The sequence below is a fragment of the Macrobrachium rosenbergii genome, chromosome 31 (genome assembly GCF_040412425.1).
Source record: "Macrobrachium rosenbergii isolate ZJJX-2024 chromosome 31, ASM4041242v1, whole genome shotgun sequence".
Classification (NCBI taxonomy): domain Eukaryota; kingdom Metazoa; phylum Arthropoda; class Malacostraca; order Decapoda; family Palaemonidae; genus Macrobrachium; species Macrobrachium rosenbergii.
In genome coordinates this window covers 18,113,425-18,125,806 of record NC_089771.1, presented here as the reverse complement: position 1 = coordinate 18,125,806, position 12,382 = coordinate 18,113,425, and the positions used below count along the sequence as shown (strand labels likewise).

Genomic DNA, 12,382 nt, shown 5'->3' with positions numbered 1-12,382 from the left:
TGAAGAGTATCAAGAAAATAGCATAAAAAATTTTTCCTTTGTCCTTTAGAATGGCTTCTATTAATTAGGTTGTACATAAATGGTAGTGATTTATTTCTCGTTTGAATGTCGTTACTACAGTTGCTTTTAATGGGGAGGAGAGCAAGTGATTTCCAATATATTCTAATACAAATTCAATTTAGAATTTTCTTCATTATAAGTAACACTTATTCACTTTTAACACAATATCCAATAACTTTAAGGGTCAGATTTCTATCAACCGGAGGCTGAAGATTTCAGAGGATTTCTATTCTCCATTATAACTAATCTTGAGATTTAGATTTTACCTGCAAGCCGCCCCAGAACATCTCGGGAAAGTCGCCACCTCCGCCAGGATACAGGGCATCCACGGCGGCCAAGAAGACCTCCGGGTCGTCTGTCTTTGTAACTGGCCCGATATCTGTGACGCACAGACAAAAATATTATTTAAAGCTAGATAAAAAGACTATTGTAACTGTAACATAAAATTTATGCCAAAGGCCTATGAGGTCCTGCAGCATTGAAAGAAAAACTGAAAGTAGAGAAGTTTTAATGGAGTAACGGGAGGACAACCTCGCAGTTGCACTATGAATCCATTGTTAGGAGAGGGTGGGAAGTAAGATGGAAGAAAGAGAATATGAGTGGAGGTACAGTAAAAGGAATGAAAGAGATTGCAACTAGGGGTCGAAGGGTGCTGCAAAGAACCTTTAGTAATGCCTACAGTGAACCGCATGAAGTACACTGATGGTACTACCTCGCTGCGGTGTTAATCAGTCGATTTTTTGGTCTTCGTTTGTTTCCACTTGGGTTCGGTCCGGTGGGCGTATCCGAGGAACTCTTGATTTAATTCTAGTTCGCTCGTGAAATCGGGTATTCAAGTGTCCTGACAAGTTCATAATATGTTTTATTGACGATGGAGGATTTCAGAAAAATCCCCGAGGTCTATGAACCGTCTCTTACTGAGTGGGAGTCTGTAGCATCTGGCATCACTTGTTCTTTTTAATTAGATATTTATTAACTAACGAGCTATCATGGGGGTGGGATGATTTATAAATCTTTTCATACAGTCGTTCCTATCCTGGCTTATGTAGACGCTACAAACACACACGCAAACAAATATATTTACTCTCTCTCTCTCTCTCTCTCTCTATATATATATATATATATATATTTATATATATATATATATATATATATATATATATATATATATATATATATATATATATATATACATACATATATAATATATATATATATATATATATATATATATATATATATATGTTTATATATATACATATATATATATACTTGTATATATATATATATATATATATATATATATATATATATATATATATATATATATATATATATATATATATTTTATACAAATAACTATACACCTTTTCAAATCTTACAGGTCATTATAAGGCACCAAGACATAGACACTAGCGGAAGCGCTTTCCACTATCTGGTGAACTTGATTCTTCACAGCGTCTATTTCGTTGCCCATGGAACCTGTGGTGTCCATGACGATGGAAAGAGCTGACCCGTGGTAGAGGTCGAATAGTTTTCGGTACTGGTCGACATCGACAGCATCCAGGATGACGTTGAGGTAGTGGTTAGTTGCCTGGAATTATGGAAAACGGATATTACTAAAGATCTTTCTTTATTTAGTAAATAGTGACTTTTTGTACATAGTGTTCGGCATTGAATGTAAATTAAGATTAGTACTGGCTTGTTCCTTATTCTCTTCCTTAACCTTTAGCTTGGAAATCATGGACGTATGGAAAGACAGGGAGTGCTCTAATAGTTGCCTGTGCTTTGTTGGGCCACCACAAGTATTTATTTATTTATATAATTTTTTAGCTATCACCGTCAGGCTTCGCTGATTCCATCAGTACGTTTGGGGTCTAATTCCCTCGTACAAACGGAACAAGCAGTTCAGTTACCTTTTCAAAAATAGGTCCAAAAAAGAGAGAAGAAAAGTGAGAGTATATAACGTAGGAGGACGCCGATACATTCACGTTTTAGAAGAAGGGAGATTGTAAGAATCAAGAGAAGTAAAAAGTGAGTTCCAAGAATGACTTAACTGAACACAAGATGTTGATTTATTTTCCGTTGACTTTTGTTTTGTTGAATTGAAGTGAATATAGAATTTAGGCCAAAGACCAAGCACTGGGACCAGTGAAGTCATTCAGCGCTGAAGCGGAAATTGACAGTAAAAGGTTTGAAAGGTTAATAGGAGGAAAACCTCGCTATTGCACTTTGAATCGGTTGTTAGGAAAGGATGGAAAGTAAGATGGAAGAAAGAGAATATGAAAAGAGGTACGGTAAAAGGAATGAAAGGCTGCAGCTAGAGGCCAAAGGGACGCTGCAAAGAACCTTAAGTAATGCCTACAGTGCGCCGCATGAGGTGCACTGACGGCACTATCCCCCTATGGAGGACCTTTGCTTTAAAATTCTGTCCTCTTTCAAGCACGGACCAATGATAGTGTGAGAAGTTCTTATTTCTTTCCTGCTAGGATCTTTTTACCATTAATAACCTTCTTATCTGATTGTGATTCTTGCCACTTCTAAGTTATTTTCAAGTACGTTCAGAAAAAACAGTATCACATAGTATGAAATACCATAGATGTTCTGCTCGATATGTAGGAAATATGCTTGCAAAACTAAAGAAATACAATTAAAACGTATAAAATAAATTCGTAACTTATTCATATGAGAATCATATAAGAAATAACATCGTTTCAATGATGATTATATTATGCAAAGCTAATTTGATCTTATGACCTTAGCATCTAAGAAAATTAAATGTTTTCATGACAAAGCAATTACATAAGTTCAAGCTCACCTGACATGAACAGTCAATTATGCATGATGTCCAAAAAACAGAGAGCAATCAGAGAGGGAACAGAAAAGGTATACAACCCTGAAAAAAAATCTGACCCCCACTGACCTGGACAGCTAATTCCGCAGCCTTGTCGTGGAGGTAATAGTGAGGGGAGAAACAGGGCGAAGCCGTGTCTTTGTTGATGCCTCCGATGGGGGTTTCCCCTGCTGTGTCGTCAAGGACACCGCCGTGGCTGCATTTGCCTCCTGACGAAGAAAAAAAATAGATAGAATTAAGATATTATGAAATGCGCACACACACACGCACGCACACACACATATATATATATATATCCAATAAGTGAACATTTTTCATTTAATTATAACCCATAGATATAATTCTGATATTTCACACTCGTTGTAAAAAAGGAGACTAAGTCGATATAATGATGCATATTTCCTTTGCTCTGTATCTCTCTATATTAAAAGAAATACCTGACAGTTACGATTGACAGAATACCAACAATGATGTATGTAAGTTTTAAAAATAACTACACCATCTTTCTATGCACTTGGTGTCAGCTTTCTATATAAGGTAAAGCAGTGAACTTGGCAAAATATATAAAAGAAAATTGACTTGGTGCAATAAAAACAGTAGGAAAATGGGTCGGGTGTTTTCATTAGTTAGAATTTCGGGAAATCATAGACAAAACAAAAACAATTCAACACCCTAACTGGACTAACTATCAGAAATATCAAAAAGGAAAGACTGAGAAATCGTACTAGCAGCCAAAATCACAACAGAGAATATCACCTAATGTGTCAGAATCATTCAATTTCGCTTTGACAGAGAAGTGAGATTGTCGAGACTTGGAGAGCGTCTACACTACGGTAAAGAATATAAACACAATAGCAACGCTTACATATCACTAACGGGTTGATAATAAGTCAACAACCATACCTGGAGGACGAACCTTTGGCCAATACTGGGCAATCGTATGAAGCAATAGTTAGAACTACTGTTAAGTCTTTAACTACTATTCAGCCTGTTTGTGATGCCTGTGCGACAAGTAGACATTCATAAGTGTAGAATAGAATAGAGTATAGAATTTAGGCCAAAGGCCTAACACTGGGACCTATGAGGTCATTCAGCGCTGAAACTGAAATTGACAGTAAAAAGGTTTGAAAGGTGTAACAGGTGGAAAACCTCGCAGTTGCACTGTGAATCAGTTGTTAGGAGAGGGTGGAAAGTAAGATGGAAGAGAATATAAACGGAGGTACAGTAATGGGAATGAAAGGGGTTGCAGCTAGGGGCCGAAGGGACACTGCACAGAACCTTGAGTAATGCCTACAGTGACTGCATAAGGTGCACTGTCGGCACTACCCTCTTACGGGGATTCATACATGTAATTTCAGACCAGATATGATACTTTCTAGATGTCTTTGGACCCAGGGCCCCCACTAGTGCAAGACCCTCAGCAATGATTACACGTGCACCCCCCCCCCAAAAAAAAAAAACCTCACCTGTAGCTGGCTTTGGGACCAGGTAGTCGACAGCTAGTTCCTCTTTATAAGTATAGAAGCCTGTGGTGAGCCCTGCCCCAGCAACAACGTTGTCTCTGCACTCTCCCTGCAAGGAAATTTTAGTTAGAATTAAAGTTCACTGTGGAATGGGTGGTAACGGTTGTGCATTGTGGGCCTAGTTGTGTTGGTAGTTGAGAATTAATTTCATAATATGAACTCTTATCTTTTACGTGTTATCATACATAAGAATCGGGATATAAAGCTGCTATAGCAATAACAACAGCAGCATAAGCAGTAACTAAATCTACTGATACAGCTGCTGCTCACGCTACGACACAGCTTCTGACATAAGGCTCCTGCAACTCATTATATTTCTGCTATCAAATTACTACAAATACCTCCCCATACTGTAGCTGCAGCAACGCCATCTGTTGCCACCACTAACCTTATAAGTCTATAATCCAAAAAACTCATTCTGGATATTCAAGAATAAAATCAAATAAAAACGAAACACTCACCTGAGCAGCAGGACAAGGCGTGCAGACGTCCTCATCAGGTTGAGCAGGATCGTCAAATCCGGGGAATCCTGGAAGTCCCAGATCTGGAAGGATGTTGGTGTTTCCTTGTTCTACCCAGGTGGAATGGGCATAGAATTTCTGGAGCGAGTGGAGAGTGACACCCAGGAGGGAGCGGGCAGCTGGGAAGGCCTCATCTACCAGGATTGCTGTCAAAATCTGAAGCAATTAACAAAATTTATTAATTTAACACAAAGTGTCCTGTTCGTAATAGCATCTTATATCAGTTTTAAAAATTAAACTCGAGAACTTCTTGGATTTCGTTTCGGACGAACTATTATGTACCAGAGTGGACCACTAGGACCACCTAACCATCTTAGTGGTACCAACAAATGATGTATTCTCAAGGTTGTTTCAGTGAAGGCAATGAAAAACAATATATATATATATATATATATATATATATATATATATATATATATATATATATTCTTTGTGACTTTTTCACATTATGTCTTTGGCGATCCTGCCTGGTTTTATTCTGATTAAAATATCGCCTAAATGAGGCAGAAAGGTAGACAGAGATTTAATGGGAGCAGTTACACTGGGAGAATGTAATGGATGCTGTGTCAATGGAATAGTTTGAAGACGAACTATGCTTGGTGAGTATTGTTGGAAGTTCTGAGGATTAGGTTACTATGGTAGATTGGAGTAATGGAAAAGGGTTCGTAAATGCTTATTTTGGGAATACCAATAGACATACAAAAGCTAGTTCCTCTCCAAACTATTCCGTTTGCCTCATCCACCACATTCTCCCTATTTAACTGTTGCCATATAAATATCTCTCCATTTTGCTGTCTCATTTAGAAGATAATTTAATGAGGACAACAGCTGGAAGGATCAACAGAACCACAATCTGAAAAAGAAAGTCAAAAACATGATACTGTGATTTCGTTGCCCTCACTGAAACAACAATGAGAATAAATCACTGGACCCCAGGATCCTTGTGCATCTTTAGCAATGTAAAATGTAGATGGTCTCTATACTTCTTATGAACTTGTGTAATACTGAATGGTTAGAGGAGCCAGGTATATTTTGGTCAAGAATTCAAGAATTTTCTTTAAATTGCAAATGACTCATTTGGTAAATCCATATCTGGAGTACAGACCATAGGCCACAGATTTCATGCTTAAAAAAGAAAAAGAAAAAAAAACTCATGATTATGGTTTTTGCAATGTTGGCTTTTTTTTTTTATTTTTAGTTAATTGACATATTTTGGTTTCAGTTGGCCATTGTACATTTCATTGTATGTGACTGCATATGTGTTAATCCGTACTGAGTAAAAAGGTCAGCATTTACGTTTACGTATCGAAGTCTTGTAGAATGCTTATGGAATATTTATCCAATGATGCGGCTCTATAAATTATCTCCCCTATATCATTTGATTAGGTTGTCACAATTTTTCTGGATAAATGTTAATGATGATAATAGTAATGAGTAGACTTTGACAAAATAAAAAGGTTTGGGTTATAGATGAAAGATAGCAAAAGAAGTAAAAATGAATACACCAGTAACATTTAACGTGAAAATGAACCACAATTGGGAATATGGAACCTGAATACGAAGATTGTGGGTTTTGTTACTGAGGTTTCCCATAACAATCCATGGGCAAATGAAGGTTGCAAGACTGATGTTGATTTTTTTAAGTTTATTTTCATCTCTTTGCAAAGCAAAAGTAATTAACCAAACTAAATGGAAACTCAGTTACACGAGGAAAACTTCATTAAATCCCATTTTGCTCTGGCAAAGAAAATAGATATTTGTTGTATTAACGCTAATGCTATACATGGTATAGCCTTTTTGAGCAAGGAGGACCACAATGTTTTATCTTTCTATTAAAAATATTCGCACACCTTACCTGTGGGTATCGGTCTGACATTGAGTACGAATACTCGTCGAAGATTTCAGCATCTGCTTGAATGCTGGGATTATATCTGGAAAAAAGCACCATGATATATATATATATATATATATATATATATATATATATATATATATATATATATATATTATATTATATTATATTAGTAAGAAAATAGGTACCAGCCCTCAGGCTGGAGTGTTAAACAGTGTGCCTAATGACACACTGGTCACGTGTCTTAGTCAACGGCCTCCCCCACCACTGGTTGTCGGCCTAAGAAACTGGAGTTCAGCGATGGCCTTATGAGCCTTGCGAGAGGCTCAGGAGGACTTAATTAACTTATTATATATATATATATATATATATATATATATATATATATATATATATATATATATATATATATATGTGTGTGTGTGTGTGTGTGTGTGTGTGTATCCACGTATTCGCCCAAAATGAGAATTTTGTTTCTTTGCAAGTAATTTGACGAGCGAACTCACAAGGAAAAAACGGAATTTTTTTTCAAAACTAACACAGTCTTCAGTTCAGCCAAGCAATATTACAGACCTCAAATGTTGCCTTTTCTCATGCATGGGCTTTTTCACTTGTAGTAGAGAATGAAATAGCTTCAAGTAGTAATACTCTGATTAAGACAGACTTATTTACAACTTAAGAAGGATATAATGACTGAAGAGAAAGGCTTTGCCACGCACACGCCGAGTGCAATTAGTTGCCATAGCGGGACTTTGTTTCGTTTCCTCTCTATATTTTAACTTACGATTTATGTCAATCAAATCTTCATTAGAAGTCTTTAAAATTTCTTGTGTAGGTTTAACTCTTAAGTATAGCTGGAGATCTTTGTTGTTCCAACTTAGTGATGGTGATATTCACTTCGTCAAGAAATGTGATAAACTCCCATTAATGATTCTATTGAGATAATAATAAATGGTTTTTAAAAAATCATGAATCTGCTTGATAAAATATAAAGAGATTGTTAAATGTTTTAATGTTAATTGTGCCTCCTATCACGTACTGGGTAGATATGCGACTGTGATTTATTTGACTCATCTATATTACAACAACAAACAAGGAAAATATAATATAATAATAATAATAATAATAATAATAATAATAATAATAATAATAATAATAATAATAATAAAGAATGAAAAGAATAATAATAATAATAATAAAGAATGAAAAGAGTGATTTATAAATGGTAAACGAAAAACATATGTTATGAAAACAACATGTGAATAATTGCACATGTAATTGACACAAATAACGGAACAGTTATCTAGAAAGAGAAATGAATGGAATTCAACGAACCAATAAGAAATTCACAGTTTCCCTCACCTCAGAGACTGAGAGGAATCCGCGTGAACGTTCGACTCCGCTATGGTGTTAACCGCTCGGATGAACCGGGCCGGACTCGCCGAGGAACCATAGTAAGCGCCGTACAGTTCGGTTAAGGAGGCCGATTCCGGAACGATGAATTCCGGTTTACCCGGCGGCGGGTAGTCGATGAAGAACTGCCGAAGATTCCGTCGGATGGCTTCTCTCGTGATCCACTTGTGGTCCCGAGTGACGCCTTTGGTCTGGGGAAGGGAAAATGGTTGTAGAGATACCTAGAGACTTGGGTAATATCTGTCTGTCTATCTAGCTATCTATTTATCTGTCTATCTGTCTGTTTATATATCTATCTATTTATCTATCTATCTGTCTGTCTATTTATATATCTGTCTATCTGTCTAGCTATTTATTTATATATTTTTTATCTATCTATCTATCCATCTGTCTGTCTGTTTATCTATCTATTTATTTACATATCTTTCTATCTATCTGGCTGTCTATCTATTTAAACATTTACCTATTCACTATCTATCTATCTGTATATATATATATATATATATATATATATATATATATATATATATGTGTGTGTGTGTGTGTGTGTGTGTGTGTGTGTGTGTTATAATCCACCGGAGTATCATATATATATATATATATATATATATATATATATATATATATATATATATATATATATATATATATATGTATATGTATATATATATTTATAGACATACATATAAATATATTACATATATATATTACATATATACATATATATATATATATATAAATATATATATATATATATTTATTAATCATACCATAAGAAAGCCAAGAGAGACTGGAAAAGGGTGAAATTATAAAGAAATACCATGCAGAAGGCAGGTACATGTCATTTAGAGTAAAAACGATAGAAAACAAAGATTTTATGGATAACCAATCAACGCCATTCTTCTTCATCCTCCAAAAATACTAGAAATTCTTATACTTTACTATTGTTCAGAAGGACTTCGTTCATAGGAATCATATAACTGACCTTAGTGAAGTAAGAATACCTATTGCAATATTTCATAGAATATTGTAATTGCGCCATAAAGGACCAGAAAAGTGTTATAAACAATCAAATGAAAACCGAAGTGTCACAAGAGACTTTCCAACAGAGAAAAAAGTAACCCTAAATACTTTTAAAGTCTCGAGATTCTAATGATCACTAACCTTGAAATTTAGAGACTTCTGCACTTACATATTTTTCGTCGACTAAATTTTCTAGAGGACTTCCCTAGTTGGGAGACTAATCTTCAGAAGGTTTAGAACCGAAAAATTATATTAAGATGGAGATCAAATGTTTTAATTTCCTTTCCTATTACTTACAGTATCTTCCCAGTGCCTTATAATCTGTTGTATATTTATCCAACGACCATGCTTAATAGTCTTAATACAAATCCCTCTCATTTTTGCATACGCTTTCTAATAGAAGTCTTGAAATACTAGTTCCTCGCAGTGCCTTAGTCTCTTCTATGTTTATCCAACGACCATACCCAGTGGAATCTTAATACAAATCCCTTTCATTTTTGCATACGCTTTCTGACAGAAGTCTTGAAATACTAGTTTAGGAAGGATGTGAGGGAACTCTAACTCCTTACCAGAATCTGAGCAGGGGTCAGGTGGGAGAGTAGTGCAATGTTAAACGGTCGTGAAGGGACAGTGTCTTCATTTCACTCTTAAGTTCGGATTTGAAGTTTGTTATACGAATATCTATCTTTTTATCTATCTATCCGCCTATGCCTATATTTATATATGTATGCATGTAAGCATATATATATATATATATATATATATATATATATATATATATATATATATATATATATATGTGTGTGTGTGTGTGTGTGTGTGTGCGTGTGTGTATATATATACACTATATATAAGTATATATATAAATATATATATATATATATATGTACATACATATATATATAAACATATAATATATATATATATATATATATATATATATATATATATATATATATATATATAGTAAAATCATTATTAACTGGTCAGCAAATTCACTTCAGGAACTGGTAAATACCTGTACTAGAATTCAACATGCTACTAGTTGCCTGAATTTAACCTAACACAATAACAAACAAAGGTATTGTTGTGAATAAGTACATACTCTTTCCTCAAATAATATAATAGAACGTGTGTTGGATTATAATGCTCATTGACTAACTGATATTACTAACTAGGCCTAGGATATACCTTCGATAAAGTTTTGCTCTATAATTAACAATACAATTCTGTCCACCGTCTATAGCAGGATATCTTTTTCGAAAACTATACAGGCATTACGCCTGTACATCTGTATATTCGTAAAACTAATAAAATATCAATAAAAACGGATATAGAACCTGAGTTGTCAAGAGACACGGAATACAATGATAAATATTTTAATGCGACCTAGGCTATGTTGCGCAGTAGCTGACATTTTTGATAGTGCTTACGATTTAGTAAAGGTAAAAGTGTAATGTGATCCCCGTAGATTATTTTTTAAGCTTGGGGGGGGGAACATTTCCTGACACTGCATCATAATCAAAAGTATGTACTCAGTCCATATTAATATATAAGAAGTTTTCCCCGCGTTAGTTTCATATCTTTACGATAATTTTGGTAGCACTGACTGACTCTGCTAAAGAATTCATTTCCCTTACTTTCCCAAAGTGTGTTTTGCCACAAGTTTATGAAGTGTTATCCATGTTTCGATGGCAATTGCAAAGTCAAGTAGGTTGTTAAGAAAGATATTTAATTTATGTATTGACGGATTGCGGTGTCAAAAAGGGGTTTTATATTCAAAACAGATTCGCAGTGTTTTACTACACTTGTGATTCGTGACGGTACAAGGACAAAAATTGTTTGTCAGTACTGAAAATGAATTAGTGCGGGTGACCATTGTGCAATAATCATGATCGAACTCTTAATTAAAAGGTTTGGTTTTCTGTTTATATGAATAAGATTTTATTTCTATTTTACGCGAATATTTGCTATAATGCGATGGCTGAAACTGATGGGGTTTGTCAACTTAACCATATCATAGAGAGAATATACAAGAATCGTAATTCTGAAGAGCAAAAGCATAGCATAGTCTGAAAAAGCTTTCTGAAATGTGCCACCCAAATGGATATAGAATAATGAATAAAATTAAAAGCATATAATACAAAGATTATACATTATGGCAGCCTGCCTGAAGGTAGGATACCAAGTTAATAATAATAATAATAATAATAATAATAATAATAATAATAATAATAATAATAATAATAATAGTAAATTTGATTTGATTAAATTTCGGCTGTAAAGCCAAGCACTGGGACACTTCTGCCATTCAGCGCTTCAGGCAGTGAGAAGAAAGAGTTTGAGTGGTTGGACAGCAAAATAAACAGATCCAGGAAATAAAGGAGATGAAGTACGAGGCTCTAAGGGTGGATCTGGGAGAAACTATATAGTTACACTAAGAAGTAATGTTAGAGAGACTGGACAGCAGAAATGGAGGCAAAGTAAACGGCTAAAAAGTGGGTGCAGCTAGAGGCCGAAATCCTGTTGTAATGCCTACAGTGCACCACGTGAGGTGCACTGACGGAACTACCTTCCTAAAGGGACATTAATAATCATGATTACGAGAATTATAAGGACAACACTAATCTCCATCACTTGTAAAGGGTATCTGACAAATTAATTCCTTTCACTGGGATATATCTTGGACTCACTTCTTCCGGGCACAGAATGTTCACCAAATCCGGGTCACTGGCATTCAGGGGCGTGGCTAAAAATCCAGACGTCGTGCCAAAAATGGCACAAAGTGCCCCAGCTAGGGCGACTAGCACGTGTGTCTTGGGCATTGCCGTTATACTGAGCTGATTACGGGCACGCTCGCGTTATATATCGTGGCGGTAATTACACGACAGAAATGACGCCAGGTTAAGTAAAAAAAAAAAAAAAAAAAAAACTAAATATTCACAGACAGAACTTTTATCAAAACATTTTTTCTTGAAGATTTTCTTAATAAAGCAGTAGAAAATTTCGTGAGAGTCGTTTTATCTACATTTCCTTATAAAGTGATATCGTTGTCCGGGAAAACAAGATATGATTAAATCAGGTAAAATGGCCTTCAATATATATATATATATATATATATATATATATATATATA

At 34.9% G+C, this 12,382-nt stretch overlaps 1 pseudogene; it reads right to left on the bottom strand.

Moving 5' to 3' along the window:
- The window catches only part of LOC136855298 (von Willebrand factor A domain-containing protein 7-like), a 40,476-nt pseudogene extending 28,377 nt beyond the window's left edge, over nt 1-12,099 (bottom strand).
- Nucleotides 12,100-12,382: the final 283 nt, after the last annotated feature.